The 22,056-nt window shown below is 39.8% G+C and overlaps 1 protein-coding gene across 50 annotated transcripts in view; it reads right to left on the minus strand.

The window, feature by feature from the left end:
- Positions 1-22,056, minus strand: part of LOC128930681 (uncharacterized) — a 159,307-nt gene that overhangs the window by 92,418 nt on the left and 44,833 nt on the right. For 19 of the 50 annotated variants that reach the window (XR_013531466.1, XR_013531461.1, XR_013531463.1 and 16 more), the window contains exons 2-3: positions 20,161-20,254; positions 8,998-9,143 (exon numbers count right to left, since the gene is read on the minus strand). The exons of 8 other annotated variants lie outside the window; for them this stretch is intronic. The gene's annotated coding sequence lies outside the window, so the exon portion shown is untranslated. Of the gene's footprint in view, positions 1-4,769; positions 4,885-8,997; positions 9,147-11,146; positions 11,219-11,296; positions 11,818-15,411; positions 15,457-20,160; positions 20,255-22,056 lie in introns of those variants that run through there. 23 more of the 50 variants (XR_013531464.1, XR_013531465.1, XM_078362604.1 and 20 more) reach the window with 5 other exon arrangements.

A 22,056-nucleotide genomic window follows, 5' to 3' on the forward strand; every position in this document is an offset into this window, starting at 1 on the left:
ACAGCTTTCTCAATTCAGCTGAGAATCTGCCTTTTACTTTCTGCCATAATAAACATCCATTTTGATCACTTCCCTCCCCAATGCCAGGTAACTTCTTTAATTCTAGCAGTATCAGTTCTCCCACTACAACATAAATACTCTCTTCAAAGCTACATGTCATGAACAATGGTCTCTATCTTCTCAGTAAGGCTTCCAATTTTAGCTGTCCACATTTCTCCCTTGGGAAATTTAGTAACTGAAGTCCTTGATTGGTTACTGGAAGAATGTCCCCCTTGGGATTTATGTATCCTAATCTCAAAGAGCCAACCTCTAGAAGGCAGGGGTCAAGGGTCAGGGCTATTTCCTAGCATCACAGAGGCAATTAACATATTATATGGCTCCTTACTACTTGTCCATATCTACAGCCTCTTGATGACAAGTCTATTCTGTAGTTTAACAAACCAAGCAATTTTTCTGTCTTTTTAGACACAAAAATGTGGTTGAAGAAAATTGAGAAAGAGTGTTGTGATTAACATAACCAGAAAATTTACTACCATGGTAGAAGACAAAGATAATAAATCACGAGAAATCTTAAGTTTAGTTCAGAATCTAATTATTAGGAATAATAAGCCTTGAACCAGACTAGACATTCTATTAAGTGACCAAACAAATGACACAAAGCATTTTGTTAGAGCTATCCCATTTAAAAGAAAAAAACACAAGGCTGGTGCAGTGGCTCACGCCTGCAATCCCAGCACTTTGGGAGGCCAAGGCAGGCAGACCACTTGAGGCCAAGAGTTCAAGACCAGCCTGGCCAACATGGTAAAACATGGTAAAACCTTGTCTCTGCTAAAAATACAAATAAAAGTCCGGCATGGCAGTGCATGCCTGTAGTCCCAGCTACTCAGGAGGCTGGGGTATGAGAATCGCTTGAACCTGGGAGGCAGAGGTTGCAATGAGCTGAGATTACGCCATTGCACTAAATCCTGGGAGACAGAGCGAGACTCTGTTGAAAGAAATGAAAGGAAGCGAGGGAGGGAGGGAGGGAGGGAGGGAGGGAGGAAAGGAGAGAGGGAAAGGAAGGAAAGAAAAGAGAGAAAAGAAAGAAGGGAGGAAGGAAGGGAAAGAAAGAGAAAAAAGGCAGGCCGGCATAGAGAAAGAGAGAGAGAAGGAGGGAGGGAGGGAGGGAGGCAAAAAGGAGAAAGGAAAAAAAGAAACAAAGTAAGACCCCATACAGAAAATAGAAGATAGCATGTGTTTCCAGAGAGAAAATATGAAACACCATCATGGAAGAGCCAGTCAGTTCCATTATCAACAGAGGTTTGTATTACCCTAGCGATGTTTAAAAAAAAAACCAGGCACGGTGGCTCACGCCTGTAATCCCAGCACTTTGGGAGGCTGAGGCGGGCAGATCACGAGGTCAGTAGTTCGAACCATCCTGACCAACATAGTGAAACCCTGTCTCTACTAAAAATACAAAAATCAGCTGGGCATGGTGGTATGCACCTGTTGTCCCAGCTACTTGGGAGGCTGAGGCAGGAGAATCACTTGAAGCCGGGAGGCAGAGGTTGCAGTGAGCTGAGATCATGGCCCTGCACTCCAGCCTTGCAACAGAGCAAGACTCCATCTAAAAAAAAAAATTAGCTGGGCAAGTGGCACATGCCTGTAGTCCCAACTACTTGGGAAGCTGAGGTGGGAAGATCGCTTGAGCCCAGGAGGTTGAGGCTGCAGTGAGCTGTGTTCTCCACTGCACTCCAGCCTGAGTGACAGAATAAGATACTGTCTCAAAAAATAATAAAATTATTGCTAGATGCTTATTCCATACTTAGCTTCCCATACCATCTCCTTCCACCACAACCTGAATGTGGATGTTACATTCAGCATCAACCATGCAGGTAAAGACAACAATCTAAGGAATGAGTTAATAAGGAAGAAACCTGGATCTCTGGCTTACTCTGTAGAATAGAGCTGCCCAGCTAACCTAAAGCAGCAGCCATCCTGATAGGTAAGAAGGAAACACAGTCTACCTTACTGAAGCCATCGGGAGGTCTTAACTTAAACATCAGCTTTACCTTTAACTTATATATTAAGGAATTAATAAAACATATTCATTCTCTTAGGCTTGGGAGTTCATATATCCACTCAATTTTTTTTTAAGTTTCTCATTGTTCTAAAGGAAACAGATAAACTTACTCCACTACTTTCTTATAGATTTCAATGGTCTTGTGCAAGTCTCCCTCTAGCAAGTGGATCTTCCCCAGCATTATATAAGTCAGATCATGCCTATTAAGATTCAGGGCACTGTGCAATTGTTCTTGTGCCTCATAAGTTTGACAAAGTAAAGAAAACAAATCACTACCACTGAAAAAACTATAGCTTTATATGGCTAATATAAAGACAGATGTTGCTGTATTGACACAGGAACATCACATTTCAGCAAACAGCCCCTACTCCCCAAAGACTAAAACATATTAAGACTGTCTTTGTTGAAAAGACAGCTGGCAACATGGGATGACTGCTTCTTAATCTTTCTGAATGTTTTCTGCCTCATATTCACACCTATGACTCATATATCATAAGTCAAGAGACATCATACATAGTACAGTGTACAGTACTACACTACACTAAATCCCAGCTGCAACACTGACCAAGTGTACAACCTCCCATATGATGGGCCTCAATTTTCCCATCAATGTGATGATAAATGAATAAATAGATTGTTCTCAGTTATTTAGCCAAGAAATATTCATTGAGTGCTTGCTATTCTAGGTGCTAGATATATCTGAGTTAATAAAACCAACTCCTTGCTCTGGAGGAGCTTACCTCCTAATAAACAAAAGGGCTTTGTTTAGTCATTCACTAATTCAACAAGTATTTATGAAAGTGCCAGGTATTGTATTTTCCTAGCCTGTTAGCTATACAGTAAAATCTACATATATTTCTCCTCAGTACGGGTCCAAGCAAAGACTAATCCTTCTTCTCCTCCCCTGACTCAGAATATTCCTGTGAATAGAAATGTGGCTGTTTGAAATTGTCTCTGAAGAGAAAAATCTCCTAACCAAGTATAACCTTTATACTCCAATTGCTAAAGGGCATACTTTTTTACACCAGTGTGGGGCACGTTAAGTTACACTAGTCTGCAAATTGACACAAAATTAACATTGTCAAATGGGCACTAACCAATTCAGATTCTCAGTCCTGGTGGCATTGCAGAAAGGAGATTAAAACTTCATAATCACTAAGTGTGAGCTCTATGAAGGAAACTACCCGACGTTCCCATCACTAAGTTTTGGAGCTCTCAGTAATTTTGTCTCTTCCTCAATTACAAGATATACTTTTTCTTACCTGAATATCCAGGTAAGTTCAAATTGTTTTCTCTGATATAGGAGCCTACAGCTTAATCACAGTGAAATATAAATTATCATCATGGAAAATAACTAAAAAATTTAAACAGAAAACTCAGAAATCAGATCTACTTAAAATTTAAAATTTATTTTCAATGACCCTAAAAACTAAAATCAGTTGCTGTCAGGGCATCGCTCACATGCTCATTATTACACCTTTAAGACTTAAGAGTCTACTTTTTGATATTTATGTTTTATTAAGCATCTGTTTCTTTCACTGGGAAATTAAACCGGAGTTAGAGAAAAAGAAGAAAGGAGAAACATGCCATTCCCTCATATTTCTAGAACTTTCCATGTCCATGTTCTTATTCAAAGCAGAAAACAACAGATGAATAATGACAAGTGAGAATTAAAACAGAAATAAATACATAAAGGAACTTTCAATTTTCAGTTCCAAAAAAACTCTGCAAGCACCAGGGATAATACAAAATGAGTAATGTAACTCTATAATAACAAGTGCACCCTCAGTGAAATCCATCAACACTCGGATAAATTACCCTGTTGAACTGCTTCAGATCAATGTCGCAAAATCCTAGGTTATGGCTAATCTCCTAGGCACATTAAAAAAAAAAAGGAAAACAACTTTGTGTAATTCCACAGTAAATATTAGAGTGAAACAACAGACATCTAGAGATTATTGTTCCACTTTAGGTTTAAACTTCAAACCATGCATTACAGTCAGCTTTTTATTAGAGTTCATACTTAAATATATTTAATTGTTAAAAATGAGTTCCTCAATAAAAAAATATGGATTAGTAAAAATAAAAGCAAAATAAACAGGTGATCTTCCTGGATCTATAGGGCAATCTGGGGCACATACCCAGCCCATCCTCATATCTTTTTTCTCTAAGAGTTGCCCATCACCCATACCCTTTTCACCTTCTCAGGAGAGAAGCTGAAAGCCCCAAGAGTACTGCTAGCCACCACATTTTTGCCCTTAAGGCAAGACAGTTGGATAGTGACACCTGACTCAATTGAAGTCCTTTCCCTAGGAATCTGGAATTGGAAGAGAGCTAGTTAGTTGCAAGTACTAAATTTACTAGGTGATGTGGACTTGAGGACTGACAGTACCACCTGGAATCCACTATGATGGAATACATGTAATTGGAGTCATCTGTAGAAGTCTAGAGCCGAGATGGAAAAACTGGTTCATGGGCCAAATCCATTCCCTGCCATTTTTTATAAGTACAGATTCATTGGAACACAGACACAACCACGTTTTTATATGGCTCATTTGCATTAGAACTGCAGAGTTAAGTCGTTGCAACAGAGTCTGTATGAAGCCGTACAAATTACATTATTTATTAACTGGCCCTTCACAAAAAAAGTTTGCCAACTTTTGATTTACAGAAAGAAAAGATGAAGCAAAAAAGGCAGAGTGCATACCTTGGCTGCTGAAGCATTCCAGTTCTGCTTCACTAAAAGACCAACCTGCACCTCTTGATACTGTTTAATGGACTCTCAAATTCCTTTACGATAAACCTCCCTTAATTTAAGGTAGCTTTGGAGAAGGAGAAAGCAAGGGTGAGGCAAATGCTCTTGGGAAACACGGTAAGAACTACCCTATTAGTAGTGGAGATGTGGCCCTGTCTGAGGAAACATGGACTCCCACAGGCTCAGAGATAACTGATTTAATGTTTTCCAAGTCTCCTAAAATAGTAACAACCAAACAGCAACCACTGATTGAGCACCTACTAACATCAAGCTTTATGCTAGATGTTTTCATGTTACTTTAATTTTCAGCAAACCTGCAACATTGTTATAATTATTCCAGTTTTACAGATAAGGAAATTGAAGCTCATAGAGGTTGAGTACATTACCTAACTTAACACAAAGTACCAACAGTGAGATTTTTTTTTTTCTTGATACGGAGTTTCGCTGTTGTTACCCAGGCTGGAGTGCAATGGCGTGATCTCGGCTCACCGCAACCTCTGCCTCCTGGGTTCAGGCAATTCTCCAGCCTCAGCCTCCTGAGTAGCTGGGATTACAGGCACGCGCCACCATGCCCAGCTAATTATTTTGGTATTTTTAGTAGAGACGGGGTTTCACCATGTTGACCAGGATGGTCTCGATCTCTTGCCCTCATGATTCACCCACCTCAGCCTCCCAAAGTGCTGGGATTACAGGCTTGAGCCACCGCACCCGGCCCAAGATTTTTTTTTCTTTTTTAGTTCTAGGGAGAACTAAGTTTTAGGGAGAATTTCAATCATATATAAGTTGCAGACAGAGTCACCATGTACTTATCATCCTGTCCCGACAATCATCCAATCCACACCCCATGAGCTCCCCACTACTTTTGTAAGCAACTACCAGATAGCCCAACATTTTATTCACAAATATTTCCATATATATTTCTAAAAGATAAGGCCCTTTTTTAACGTACCCACATTAGTATACTTGAAAAGAATAGTGACTGCTTGATATTAGATATTCAATTAGTTTCAAATTTCCAATTATCCCACAAATGTCTCACATTTTAAAATTGTTTTTATTCAATCACGACTCAAATCATGTCCATATTACAAAGCACTGGTATTTTTAACTCAGGCCTCCTTCCAAAACTTGAATACTTTCAACTTTGCCATGCTGTAAGAATGCATACATGGAGAGAGACAAGGCAGAAATAAAGACTTTCTTGTCTTTTAAATGTCCTGCTCTGCAGTAGGAATTGTCAAAGTAAGTAAATAAACAGATGTCCTGAAGGCTAACCTCTAATCTTTTAAAATCTTTGACATAGGCTGGGCGCGGTGGCTCAAGCCTGTAATCCCAGCACTTAGGGAGGCCGAGGCGGGTGGATCACGAGGTCAAGAGATTGAGACCATCCTGGTCAACATGGTGAAACCCCGTCTCTACTAAAAAATTACAAAAAATTAGCTGGGCACGGTGGCGCGTGCCTGTAATCCCAGCTACTCGGGAGGCTGAGGCAGGAGAATTGCCTGAACCCAGGGGGCGGAGGTTGCAGTGAGCCGAGATCACGCCATTGCACTCCAGCCTGGGTAACAAGAGCGAAACTCTGTCTCAAAAAAAAAAAAAATCTTTGACATAGATATTTGAGAAGGTAGCAATATACCTTTAAGAAACTGACAGCAAAGAAAATTTGCAAAGGGCAACAGAACAAATGAGAGCAAATCCTACCTTCCAGGAGGTAAGGGAATCCAACAAGGCAGTTGGTACAATGGAAAGATCAGTCTTTCGTTTTGTTTTGTTTTTGTTTTTGGTTTTTGAGATGGAGTTTCACTCTTGTTGCCCAAGCTGGAGTACAACAGCACAATCTCAGTTCACTGCAACCTCTGCCTCCTGGGTTCAAGTGATTCTCCTGCCTCAGCCTCCCAAAGTGCTAGGATTACAGGTGTAAGCCACAGCGGTCCAGCCAAGATCACAGTCTTAAGTTGAGGAATCTTAGATCATCCTAGATCACAGGCCTGAATTCCAGTTCTGGCTCAGCAACTAACTACCTCACTGTAGAAACTTCCTATCCTTAAGCAAGACATTCCATCATCCAAAGCCTTAGCTTCCTCACTTGTCGATGGGGGAAATTCTCCCTGCTTAACAGAGCTGTTCCAAAAGTAAAATAAGATAATTACCATTCTCCTATTGTAGCAAGACTGTGAAATACCCGATGAGTCTACAAAAGTAGAGCTACAAGGTATCCTTTTTTTTTAAAAGACAGGTCTTGCTCTGCTTCCCAGGCTGAAGTGCAGTGATGCGATCACAGTTCACTGTAGCCTCAACCTCCTGGGCTAAAGTGATCTTCTCACCTCAGCCTCTAGAATAGCTGGGACTACAGGTGCACATGACCACTAATTTTTTTTTCTTTTCTGGAAACTGGGTCTCTGTGTTGCCTAGGCTGGTCTCAGACTCCTGGGCTCAAGTGATCCTCCCGCCTCAGCATCCAAAAGTGCTCGGATTACAGGTGTGAGTCATCATGCTCCAGCTACTACAAGGTTTTCTACAAGTACTTATAAAATACATAGGGTAGAGAAAGGCCTGTTAATAAAACTAGAATGAAAAATCATTAAAAATTTTTAAAAAGAAAAGAAAAATGCCATGATGGAGAAAATTTGGAAGAAAAATTAGAAATTTTTTAAAAAAGGCCGGGTGCAGTGGTTCACACCTATAAATCCGGCACTTGGGGAGGCCGAAGTGGTGGATCACAATGTCAGGAGTTTGAGACCTGCCTAACCAACATGGTGAAACCCTGTGTCTATTAAAAATACAAAAATTGCCAGGCATGGTGGCTCACGCCTGTAATCCCAGCACTTTGAGAGGCCGAGGCGGGTGGATCACGAGGTCAAGAGATCAAGACCATCCTGATCAACATGGTGAAACCCTGTCTCTACTAAAAATACAAAAAATTAGCTGGGCATGGTGGCACGTGCCTGTAGTCCCAGCTACTCAGGAGGCTGAGGGAGGAGAATTGCCTGAACCCAGGAGGCGGAGGCTGTGGTGAGCTGAGATTGCACCATTGCACTCCAGCCTGGGTAACAAGAACAAAACTCCGTCTCAAAAAAAAAAAATACAAAAATTAGTCGGGGCATGGTGGCGTGTCCCTGTATTCCTAGCTACTCAGGAGATGGAGGCAGGAGAATCTCTTCATCCCAGCAGGCGGAGGTTGCAGTGAGCCAAGATTATGACACTGCATTCCAGCCTGGGTGACAGAGGGAAACACTGTCTCAAAAAGAAAAAAGAGAATGACTGTTTTGTGAATGACCACATCTACTAGTAACAATAGAATGGTTATCCCAAGTGAGTCAGTAATACCAAATTAGCTCTTTTAATCAACTGGATAGGTTAAGAAACATATTCTATTCCCCCTGTGACCCTGAGCTTTCCTGTTTTACCTCTTCCCTATCTCCCTCTTTGGGTTATCTTCTTCTGCTCAGTCCTTCAAAACTGGTTTTTGATGGCTTACACATGAAATCCCAGCACTCTGAGAGGCGGAAACAGGAGGACCACTTGAGGCCAGGAGTTTGAGACCAGCCTGGGCAACATAATGAGCCCTCATCTTCACAAAATTAATTTAGCCAGGCGAGGTGGCACATGCCTTTAGTCCCAGCTACTCAGGAAGCAGAGGCAGGAGAATCACTTGAGCCCTATTTGGAGGTTACAGTAAGCTATGATCACACCATTGTACTCCAGCCTAGGCAATCTTGTCTCTTTAAAAAAAGTTTAGAAAGTAAAAAACTGCTAGCACCCAGGGATGTTCCAGGGATTCTTGGTGGGTCCTGGCTCCTTACTGGCCTGTGTGGTGACTGTTTGTGGTGCTGGCCACCCCATGGTCCTGGCCCCCAAACACAGTGCAGGGCTTCCTCCCTGCATTAGAGCGGTAACTTTTCCTGTGCTGTCTCAAAGAAAAAAAAGTAAAACAGTGTTTTTTCCAGAGTTCCACCCTCCGCTAATTGCAGGGTAATGTCATCCAAGCTAAAGCTAATGGTTTCAATTACCACCTTTATGTTGTTGACTCCAGAATGTACATCTCTCTTCCATACACTTGAGTTTCAGATTTCTATATCCAACCATACTGGACACATCTCAATTTAGATATCTCCACACAACCTAAAACTTATCATGTCAAAATTCTTCTGAAAGACGGGAGTTAACTCTGATTTCTTACCATCACCTTCTTCCAAAACCTGCTCCTCTTCCTTCCCATATTTCCTATTCTAGTTGATTATCTTAAAATCCACCAGTCCATCTTGGCATCTCCAGGGAATAGAGCAGTGCTTGGCATATAGCAGACATACTCATTTTTCTGAAAACCTGCATGAATAAAAAGTATATGAATTTTTCTTTATCTGTAGCTTCATGCTGGCTGTTAACTATAACATACTTCATAGCATAAAGACTCAACTCAATCTTCAGACATACAGAAGAAAAGTGACTGACAAATTGAACACACTTCAAAAATAATAGTGCCCCATAAGAAATGCAAAGGAAATCCATGTTAATTCTCTGTACCAATAAATCAAGTCCTTCACTCATAGATATGAATGTCTCTCCAAGAATCATCAAATACTTGAAAAACACCAACAGCATAAAATAGAAGAACCAAAATGAAGAAAGGAAGAAAAAGATAATTCTGAGAAGCAAAATAGAACTTCAACAATCTGAAGTTCTGTTTTCCTGAACTTCAACAATCTGAAGTTTTTGTCATATTGGAAAGGCTATGACAAAAAGACAAGAGAAAATTTTTGGAAATTAAAAATACAATAAAAGGAAACGAAACAAAAAAATATTGGATGGATAGGCTATATAACAAAATACAAATAGCTGAAAACAAAAATGTTGATCTGGAAGATAATACTGAATAAATGTCCTGTACAATAAAAAACAAGTAGGGCTAGGCACAGTGGCTCACGCCTATAATCCCAGCACTTTGGGAGGCAAAGGCAAGTGGATCACCTGAGGTCAGGAGCTAGAGACCAGCCTGGCCAACATGGTGAAACCCCATCTCTACTAATAATACAAAAATTAGCTGGGTGTGGTAGCAGGTGCCTGCAATCCCAGCTACACAGGAGGTTGAGGCAGCGGAATTACTTGATGCTAGGAGAGGTTGCAGTAAGCTGAGATTGTGCCACTGCACTCTAGCCTGGACGACAAGAGTAAGCATCTGTCCAAAAAAAAAAAAAGAAAAGGAGGTAGAAAATGAGAGGCAAGTTAAGAGTTGTGGAGAATAGTTCGAGAACATGTCTCATAGAGAATGGAAAACAGTGTGGCAAATGCTGCTAGTTACCTACCTGCTACCTACTCTTCTCTTTTTCCTTACTAACAGAACCCTAATTTTGTTTAGAGTGGCAATATGACCAGACTAAAATTACATTTACCAGCCTTCCTTATAGAAAGAGAGCTGATATAAATGGAAGTCTGTGGTGAACTTCTGGTAAAGTTGTGCTTTCCCAATATAGGCTCTGTTCTTTTCTCCTTGTTGCTTTCTCTTTCTCCCTTCCTAGAATGCAGATGTGATGTTAGATGCAGCATTCTTCCTGCAACCATGAGGAAAAACTTGCAGCCTTGATGTCCTAGGACCACCAAATCAATGCCAGTAACTACTCAAAGACCCTGACTCAAAGAAAGAGCCAACTGAATGTCACACAGATGGGGATGGGAAAAAGACATAAAACACAACTAGATGCCTATTGCTGACATTTTGGAACTCCAATGATGAAAAACAATACCCAAAGCTTCTCGGGGTCATCAACAAGAATCAGACTGGTAAGATACTGCTCATCAGCAAACTGTTAGAAAATCATGCAACAATGCCCGCCAAGTTATGAAAAAATATGGGTTTGGGTCCTATACTTAGACAAATCATGAATCGAGTATGAGGATAAAATCAAGACATTTTTGGAATATAAGAATTCAGAAATAAGAAGACACTCATATGATAAATGGAACCATCAGCCTGTTTACTAACAAGAAAGAAATGAGGGCTGGGCGCAGTGGCTCATGCCTGCAATGCTAGCACTTTGGGAGGCTGAGGCGAGTGGATTGCCTCAGCTCAGGAGTTCGAGATCAGCCTGGGCAACATGGTGAAACCCCCTCTCTACTAAAATACAAAAAAACTAGCCGGGCATGGCAGGGTGTGCCTGTAATCCCAGCTACTTGGGAGGCTGAGGCAGAAGAATTGCTTGAACCCGGGAGGAGGAGGTTACAGTGAGCTGAGATCACGGATATTACACCCCAGCCTGGGCGACAAGAGTAAACTCCATCTCAAAAAAAAAAAAAACAGAAAGAAAGAAAGAAGTGAAAGTTCTCTACTTAACCAATCCTTCTGGTTGAGTTTAGCTGCTTCATTATAGACTTCAATGGCAGCTTTATGTTTTCCCAAAAGACATCTGTAAAAGATATATTTTCCATAATTATTACCTCAAAATTCGAAGACGACTAACCTACTAGTCCCACATTTTACTCACATTTCATCCTACAGAGAATTCTAGAAGCCTTTCTCCATGGGCTGGTTGTGCTGATTTGGCCAGTGAAGCTGCTATATACGAACAGCAGCTCTTTTAGTAGAGATTGCACTGGAAGCTGTTCCAAGGCCTTGGTCTCATTCTATATCAATTTTAGTAAGTCTTGTGGAATTTTTTTCCTACAATGTACTATAAATGCAGACCAAAAAAGAAATAAGCCAAATGATATAACATGTTAAACAGTAACTACTATCATTTATCATCACCCATTAGGGACATGTCCTTTCCTTCCAAGACTAAGTCTCTTTCCTTGATATTGGATCATGAGTTGAGAGAGAAAGGAGAAAAACCAAGCTCTATGCAAAAACAACACAGGTATGAATGGCAATGTAACTGAGAAAGTGAAGATAGGAACTCCATCGAACAAAGGACTGAAAAGAGGTTAGTTTATAAAGACTTTGGATTTTTCATCTATCCAAAGAAAAAAAAGTTAAGATAATATGCTGAGTTGAACATCTGCCTCCACTGGAAGACTAACAAGTCCCAAAGAGTTGTTTGGTCTTGACATGAGAAGACACATGGAACACACCTGAACCTGACCACAGCCTGCAGTCAAACCCAGCCAACCACCAGCTGATCTAAAAGCCCATGAGCAATTAAAAAATATCTGTTTGTTGGGGGCCACTGAAATTTCGAGGTTGTATGTTAAGCATCACTACCATAGCAAAAGATAACCAGCATATCAAGTATGGGAAAAAAGGAATTCATATTTTATCACTGAGATATAAACTGCCACACTCTGTGCAGCAGGCACTGTTAGTTGCCTACTCAACATCTTGCCTCTCATGTTTATTATCATGGCAATCACTTTCCTTGAGATTGACATAATAAAATCTTTTTATTCATAATCTTTCATAATCTTTCCAGATATAATGAGGATGAATCAACCAGTTCCGCTTCTCCAAAACAGAAAACTCTGGAGCTAGGTAGCATATTTTGACAAAACACCACAGTCATTAGATTTTTCTCCTTCAGCACTGTCCTCATGTCTAACCATAAACATACTGCAATATCACATTAAAATTTTCATGCTACTGACTACAAGAATATATCACAGTGTATCCAAAATGTATAGACTATTAAACGAAGAATTACTTGTGCTACTACTACATGCTGAATATATATCTTGAGTTTTTGAAGCTTGCAATGTCAGTTTCTCATCAAATGATGACTTGGCCTGAAAAACATAAAACCCTTCTGTCTCTTCTCTTCAATCTCTCCCTCCCTGGTTATAAAATACGAATAGGAAGACTTTCTAAAGGAGATTACAAGAATGTCACTAAGAAAATGTGTATCAGATAGTTAATATCACATCTGATGATCAGAGTACAAAAATATTTTAAATAAACATAATCTTTAGAAATAGCTCAAATGAGAATATTATGCTGTTGTCCAGAAATGAGAAGACAAAGATGAAAAAAATCTAGTTGAGTCATTGAAAATGGCTAATGATAGAGAAACCATAATGAGTCACCTGCCCACTGAAATTAGAAGTTTAAAATATGGTAAATTCATTAAGAAATTACTTTTCTGTGGTAAAAAGGAGTAGAAAGATCCAAATTCACCTCAGAATAGTGAAGATCTCAAGGAAGGAAGAGGGAAGAACAGAATTAGGAAAAGATAAAAAGGAGACTTCAACTCTTTAAGGCTTATTTCTCAAAAAAACTAAAAAGCTTCAAAGTAAACACGACTAAATGTTTTTTACTTAATAAGTATGGCCAGTGAGTACATGTGTGTTTATATTATTTTTTGTGAACTTTAATATGTTAGAGACAGTCCTTGATTTTTAAAAATGGAAGAGGTCAGGTACAGTGGCTCATCCCTGTAATCCCAGGACTTTGGGAAACCAAGGTGGGCAGATCACTTGAGTCCAGGAGTTTGAGTCCAGCCTGGACAACATGGTGAAACCCCGTTTCTACAAAAAATACAAAAATTAGCCAGGTATGGTGATGCACACCTGTCGTTCCAGATACTCGGAGGCTGAGGCAAGGGAGTCACTTTAACCTGGGGGCAGAGGTTGCAGTGAGACAAGATCATGACACTGTGCCTGGGCCACAGAGCGAGACTCTGTCTCCAAAAAGAAAAAAAAGAAAGGGAATGGCAAAGGGAAGAGACGAAAATGATTGTAACTCATTTTTTGATGTTTCAGAACCTAAGGAAAAACAACCTAAAGAAAACCAAAAAACTTCTATGTCCATAATATGACAGTGAGAAAAAAAAACCTTACTGTGACTCAGAGTTAATGCTGCCTGAACACAAAAATTAAAAGGTACAACCAGACACAATGGCTCACAACTGTAATCCCAATACTTTGGGAGGCTGAGGCAAGAGGATTAGTTGAGCCCAGAAATTTGATAGCAGCTTGGACAATGTAATAGCAGGACACTCATCTCAACAACAACAACAAAAATTTAATTTTTTTAAAATAAAAAAGAAGTAATGCTGTTCACTGCCACTCAAAAATAGGAAATATCAATGGAATTTGTAAGAAGAAATTATAACAGAAAGTATAGATATTTTACATGCCAGGAAAAAGAAAAAAAGCTTAAAGCAACTGATTCTTCATCTTCTGAGTACACAAATTCTCTTGGTAGAACTGCCCTTCTAGTCATCAGAGCCTATTTGAGATTCTTCTAAGACTTTTGTTTCCTTTCTTCTCTTCCCCTAGGCCTCACCAATAACCAGATCTTGGCCATTCATTCTGCCTAACCACTTCCAGAATTAAAGCCACACAAGTCACCAAGCTTAAAGATGTATGTGCTTGCCTGTGTGTGTGTGTGTGTGTGTGTGTGTGTGTGTGTGTAAAGTGCATAAAGAAGTGTACCATAATAAAGAGTTCTGGGGGCAAGGCACAGTGGCTCACGCCTATAATCCCAACACTTTGGGAGGCTGAGGCAGGCAGATCACGAATTCAGGAGATCCAAGACCATCCTGGCTAACAACGGTGAAACCCTGTCTCTATTAAAAATACAAAACTTTAGCTGGGTGTGCTGGCACACACCTGTAACCGAAGCTACTTGGGAAGGTGAGGCAGGAGAATCGCTTAAACCCAGGAGGCAGAGGTTGCAGTGAGCTGAGATCATGTCACTGCACTCCAGCCTGGTGACATAGTAAGAGTCTATCTCAAAAAGTAATAGTAATTTTAAAGCTTTTCTACTACTTTTTATAAGCAGTGCTTTTAATGTACCAAAGTAGCAAGACTTTCAAATGACTTTTTAAAATAACTAGCTGGTTTTCCTAATACATACCTGGCCAGGAGCAATGGCTCACACCTATAAGCCCAGCACTTTGGGAGGCGTAGGTGGCCAGATGACGAAGTCAGGAGTTTGAGCCCAGCCTAACCAACATGGAGAAATCCCATCGCTACTAAAAATACAAAATTAGCCAGGCATGGTGGCACATGCCTGTAATCTCAGCTACTCTGGAGGTTGAGGCAGGACAATCACTTGAACCCAGGAGGCCGAGGTTGCAGTGAGCTGAGACTGCACCATTGCACGCTGGCCTGGGCAACAAGAGTGAAACTCCGTCTCAAAAAAAAAAACATACTTGCAGTAAAACAAATTTCAAAGAGCACATAGAATATTAAACAAAAGACCTATTCCATTCCTACCCCTCACCAGAGGTGATAATTTCTTGAGTATTTTCAAGGAATTTCTGTGCACGTATAAGCATATGAGCATGCGTGCATGTGTGTATGTGTGTGTGTGTTTGTACACCTTTATTTTACACATGGGGATTACATTAACCACATTTCAAAAACTGCTTGCTAATATTTACTTGATCTAAATATATCCTTCCTGGTGACCCTGAAAATCCTACTCCTAAGTACATATTGTACCAAAAAAAATGTACAAACTCTTCATGGTGGCATTATTCTTAATACATCAAAATAAAAAAATCCCAAATGTTCATCAGGTGCAAAATGAATAGACCGAGGTAGAGCCCTATAACGGAATATCTATAACAAGGAAAGAACCACCAACCACTACTACATGCAACAACATAGATGAATCTTACAAAATTCTGAGCAAAGAAGCCAGAAATTAAAAAGTACATACTGCACGATTCCATTTACGTTCAATTCAAAAGCAGGCAAAACTGATCTAGAAGATAGAAGTTAAATACAAGTTACTACCTTTGGGGGAGTGATGACTGGTAGGGAATAAGAAGGAGGCTTGGAGGGCACTGATAATGTTCTACACCTTAATTTAGATGGTGATTACATGGGTATGTTTACTTTGTAAAAATTCACTGCATAGTACGATTATGATTTATGTATATGCTTTTCTATATATATATACTATATTTCAATAGAAAGCTATCAAAAATTACTAATTTAGCCAAATTATACATTTTCTAAAACCAAAAATTAATTTCTGCAATATTAATGCAGAAAAGAGAGGGGGCACACAATTCGGTCCGGGGTAAGGATTATAATTTCCTACACAAGACTCGGAAGGAAATAATCATAATTATAAAAAAGTAAATTGGTCTTCATCAAAATTAAAACTCATCATCAAAAGATACCTTCAGAAAATGAAAGTGGTAAGACACAGGCTGGGAGATAATACCACACATATAACAGACAAAGGACTTACATTCAGAATATAAAAAGAAGTCTCGCAAATCAATAATTCTAAAAAACCCAATTTAAATACTTGAGCAAGCACTACACAAAAGATATGACCAGTAACTATATGAAAAGGTATTCAACATCATTAGTCATTAGGGTAATGCAAATTAAAATCACTATAAAACACAATATACCCACCAGAAAGTCTAATATGAAAAAGACTGATAGTTCCAAATGTTGGCAAGAATGTATGGCAAGCAGAATCCTCACACATTGCTGGTGATAGGATAAAATTGTACAACCACTTTGGAAAATCCTTTGACAGTTTATTATAAAGTTAAAACAAACAGTTCACATGTGACCCAGAAATTCCACTCCCTGAGCACTTATTCAAGTGAAAACACATGCCACACACACAAAGACCAGTAAATAAATGTTCAGGCCGGGTGCAGTGGCTCACACCTGTAATCCCAGCACTTTGGGAGACCAAGGTGGGCGGATCATGAGGTCAGGAGTTTGAGACCAGTGTGGGCAACATACAGAAACCCTGTCATACAAAAAATTAGCCAGGCATGGTGGTGTGCACCTATAATTCCAGCTAGGTGGGAGGCTGAGGCAAGAGAAGTGCTTGAACCCGGGAGGTGGAGGTTGCCATGAGCCAAGATGGCACCACTGCACTCCAACCTGGGTGACAGAATGAGACTCTGTCTCAAAAAAACAAAACAAAACAAAACCAAAAAACAATGCTTAGCTCATAGATTTAATCAGTAGAGTGGTGGGGCAAAAGTCTGGTTACATAAACAAATAGACGCAGAGGTGAGGATACCAAGACAAGTAAGATCAACTATTCTCTCAAAAAGCAAATCAATAAAAGTCATTCACTGGCACAGTAGAAACAGTGAGAGCTGGTAACTACTTATCAAACACTCTGTGAGAGTGGTTTCACATAGACTGCAAGGTGAATTAGGTAACAACTAAATTACCTTATAACTCTACAATTCTGTATACACAAGAACAAATATTAGCAAAAGGAAGAGATTAACGAAGTCAAGAGCATGTACAGCATCTACAAAATCACTTTTGGGAAACAAATATATACATAGTAATTAGTCTGTAGAATAAATTTCAATATACAGTACAGGAAATGACAAATTTCCTGAATATCTACAAAATTCCAAATTTCTACAACCTTTAAATTTTTTAAGAATTACTCGGCTGGGCTCAGTGGCTCACACCTGTAATCCCAGCACTGTGGGAGGCTGAGGTGGACAGATCACCTGAGGTCAGGAGTCCGAGACCAGCCTGGCCAACGTGATGAAACCCCGTCTCTACTAAAAATACAAAAATTAGTGAGGTGTGATGGCGTGTACCTGTAATCCCAGCTACTTGGGAGGCTGAGGCAGGAGAATCCCTTGAACCCAGGAGGCAAAGGTTGCAGTGAGCCGAGATCGTGCCATTGCACTCTAGCCTTGGCGACAAGAGTGAAACTCTGTCTCAAAAAAAAAAAAAAAAAAAAAAAACTATGTAGAACTTACTACATGCCTGACAGTTTTAGGACACCCATGGTGGCTCAAACCTGTAATCCCAGTATTTTGGGAGGCCAAAGTGGGCGGATAATGATGTCTGGAGATCAAGACCATCCTGGCCATGGTGAAATCCCGTCTCTACTAAAACACAAAAAATTAGCCGGGCATACTGGCTTGGGCCTATAGTCCCTCAGCTACTCCCGAGGCTGAGGCAGGGGAATCACTTGAACCCAGGAGGTGGAGGTTGCAGTGAGTCGAGATCGCACCACTGCACTGCACTGCAGCCTGGTGACAGAGCAAGACTCCATCTCAAAAAAAAAAAACAGATACTGACATATAAAGATTCTAAGGAAAACAACCCAAGTGTCCATCAACAGACTGATAAACAAAATGTGATATATACATACACTAGAATATTATTTAGCCTCAAAAATAAAATTCTGATACATCCTACAACATGAATGAACCTTGAAAATACTGAGTGAAATAAGCCACACAAAAAAGGGCAAATATTGTATGATTCACCTTATATGAAAAACATAGAATAGTTAAATTCACAGAAAATAGGATGGAGATTACCAGGATCTGAGGAGGGAAGGGGATGTGGAGATTTATTGTTTAATGAGTACAGTGTTTCTGTTGGGAATGATGAAACACTTCTAGATATGGACAGTGGTGACGGTTACACAACTTTCTAAAGGTACTTACTGTCACTGACTTACACACTTAAAAATGGTAAATTTTATGTATATTTTGCCATAATATATTGTTCTATTAAAAATTACTCTAAAAGCACATATCAAGCTGAAATCAAGTTTTTCATATCGTGACTGTATTGTCTCAGGTTGTGGACAAAACTCATCCTCAGCTAAGGTCACCCCAAAATGGGCAAAGTTTTCAGTGAAGAAAGTCCTTTAAGGAAGGAAATAGATTCAAGCAGTAAAAAATCAATTCACTCACCTCAATGATGGATAAGATCTTCAATTGGAAGCCAAAAGAAAGTCACCTTGTTGCAGAATTTTAGAGACTGAAGAGACCATTGAGGTTGCAGAAGGAGTTTACTTTAGGTGTACACTGGCCCAGCTCTACTTGGATTTAAAATGGCTGAGCCCTTAACAAAGACAGGGCTTGACTTTTTATATATGAAGTACACAGTGGCACTAAAACCAGTTTGCAGGTATAAAATGAAGGCAATTTATTCAGCAACGACAGGCATCTAACTTAGGCTTATATATGACTGTTGCTTTGCAACCCAGATGTTCAGTATCTGTAGAGCTCAAGGATTCCAGCACAGGCTTTATTTATTCCCTTCTGCTACAGTGCCCAGAAGGTTGGAGTCCTGCCTCCTTGGGCATTTTTTATGACCTTCACTGTGTTACAGAAACTTACAGTTATTTGTTATAGAAAATAAGAATTCTTATTTATAAAATAAGAATTTATAAACTTATAAAACTTGCAAAGCAGGATACAATTTCACAGGAAGAAAAAGACTCGGGGAAGTTTGCTTATAAAAGAAAAATTAAATTTCTGTTTTTCTTTTCTGCATTAATTTTGTTTTTATATTATGTTGTTTTATTCATTTTTCTCCCTCTTTACCCTGGGGTCATCATGGGGAGAAAGGAAGAGGACTTCAGTAGCCTCATGTAGGGTATTATTTTCTCAGAACCATCAAGTAGTTCTGATCAACAATTATATTGCCTGTTCTTGAAAAAGTCCTGATATATTTGGACAAAAATACCAAATACAACTATGTTTATCCCTTCCAAAGTTGGCACTTACCACTCTCAAAACTAAAGAGTCAAACTAGGATACAGACCTCTCAAGTTGAGAAGGAAAGGATGAGGAGGAGGGACAACATCCATTCTCAGTCAAAATGCCTCCAACTGCTACTTGTTCAAATAAAGTCTGCTTGCTAATCCAACTTCTGTGTGAATTCTTCACGCACTTACAAACTTCCTGCCTTGTAGTTTCAAATATTATACTACTTAACCAGAGCAGTAGTTCTCAAGTGGGAACAATTTTGTCCTAGAAGGAACAATTGGCAACCTCTTGAGACATGTGTAGTTGTTACAACTAAGTCCTACTGTCATCTACTAGGTAGAAGCCAGGGATGTCGTTAACCATCCTACAATAGGCAGGACAACTCCCCCAACAAAGTATTATCTTGCTCAAAATATCATTCATGCCAAAGCTGAAAAAACCTGAACTAGAGGTTTAAAAAGAAGTCTAAGGATTTGACGAGAAAATGGTCAGCTTTTTATTCAAAATACCAGTTTGATTTTTAATTTGTTAATTAAAGTCCATTAATCCTTAAGGATATTTCTAATGTTTTCTTACTACTTCCCTATATTGGACTGGGTGCAGTGGATCATGCCTGTAATCCCAGTCCTTTGAGAGGCCAAAGCAGGTGGATCACTTGAGGTCAGGAGTTTGAGACCAGCCTGGCTAACATGGTGAAACCCTGTCTCTACTCAAAATACAAAAATTAGCCGGGCATGGTGGTGCATGCCTGTAATCCCAGCTACTTGGGAGGCTGAGACAGGAGAATCTTTTGAACCCAGAAGCCAGAGGTTGCAGTGAGCCGAGATTGCATCACTGCACTCCAGCCTGGGCAACAGAGCAAGCCTCTATCTCAAACAAACAAACAATTATATGAGGTTTAAAAAGCCACTGAAAAAGTTACATAAGCCAGGTGCAATAGCTCATACCTGTAATTCCAGCACTTCAGGAGGCTGAAGATGGAGTATCACTTGTAGCCAGGAGTTCAAAACCAGCGTGAGCAGCATAGCCAGACCCCCGTTTCTACAAAAAAAATTTTAAAAATTAGCCAGGCATGGTGGCATGCACTCACAGATCCAGCCACTAGGGAAGACAATTTGAAATCAAGAGTTTAAGGCTGAAGTGAGCTATAATTGCATCACCGCACTCTAGCTTGGGACACAGAGTGAGACCCTCTCTCTCAAAATAATAATAATGTATGATTCCATTTATTTGGCATTCTGATAAAGGCAAAACTGGGAAGAAAGAAACAGATTAACAGCTGCCAGCAATTGAGAATGGAAGAAGTGGTTTACTACAAAGTAAAGGTGAATTTTCGGGGAGTAATTAAACTTTTATAATTTGATTATGGTGGTGGTAGTGGCTACATGGCTACTTTCATTTGTCGAAACTCTCAGAATTTGTACTAAAAAAAGTGAATTTTACTATACGAAAATTATTAGTTGATTTCATTCAAAGACTGGCCAAAAGTAAAATAACGATATTATTTTTAGACAAAGTTAGACTTCGAACAAGGAATATTATCAGAAGAGCAATATTACAAAAAGGCAAAAAGGTCAATTTAACAAGAAATCAAACAACTCTAAATATATATGCATCAAACAACAGATCTTCAAAATACACAAATCAAAATTTGATATAACTGAAAATAGAAAAACCAATCCACAATTATATTTGCATACTTCAACACTCCTCTATCACCCTCCCAATATCTACATCAGTAAGAATATGAATATCTGTAACCATCAAGTATACAGAACACTATCAACCAACTTGATCTAATATACATTTCCAGAATACTACCTTCAACAAAAGCAGAACACACATTCTTTCTGAGTGCACATGGAACATTAACACAAGCCATATTGCGGGTTATAAAACAAACCATATAAAGTATGTTCTCTACCCACAATAGAATTAAACTAGAAACCAACAGCAAAAAGATACCTGGAACTCCAGAGCAGTTTTTCCAGAAGCAGAAAATTAGTACTCACTTTTGTAATCATCAAACCCCATTTAAATAAATTTCCAGATCGAACCAATCTCCTAATATCTAATAACACTATTAAATAAAAGCTAAATGTAACAGAACATATAGGGTATTACTTCTTTTCCCAACACTTATTTTGAAACAATATATAAATTGCAAAAAAAGAATCGACAAAAGAGAGAGAAATGTGGCCAGGCACGGGAGCTCACTCCTGTAATCTCAGCACTTTGCGAGGCCAAGGAGGGGAGATACCTGAGGTCAGGAGTTCGAGACCAGCCTGGCCAACATGGTAAAACCCCATCTCTACAGACATATAAAAGCTAGCCAGGAACAGTGGCATGCAACTGTAATCCCAGCTGCTCAGGAGACTGAGGCAGAATTGCTTGAGCCCCAGAGGCAGAGGCTGCAATGAGCTGAGATGGTACAACTGTACTCCAGCTTGGGGGACAGAGTAAGACTACATCTCCAGGAGCAGGGGAAGATGGCACTATAGGAGCAACTCAGGATTGCAGCTCTCAGTGAAGGCGCAGAGGGTGAGTGCACGGCACATTTCCAGACGAATCTTTGTTGCCCACAGAACAGGGAAATTCCCAGGTGTAGGAGAGACACAGGATGCCAGCGCAGCTGTTTCAGCCAGAGCCACAGTGCAGCGGCACTCCGCACAAAACGCACTGGTCTGGGTGCCCTGTTAAACAGGCAGTTTGAGATTTGGGAGGGCAGATTAGCATATTCATCTGATTAAACGGGACTTGGACAGTGAGCCAGGCCAGGAGATTCCCGGGAAGCGACGTTTGAGCTGGCGCACTGGGTCGCTGCATGGGAAATCACACGAATC

The sequence above is a fragment of the Callithrix jacchus genome, chromosome X (assembly GCF_049354715.1).
Source record: "Callithrix jacchus isolate 240 chromosome X, calJac240_pri, whole genome shotgun sequence".
Classification (NCBI taxonomy): domain Eukaryota; kingdom Metazoa; phylum Chordata; class Mammalia; order Primates; family Cebidae; genus Callithrix; species Callithrix jacchus.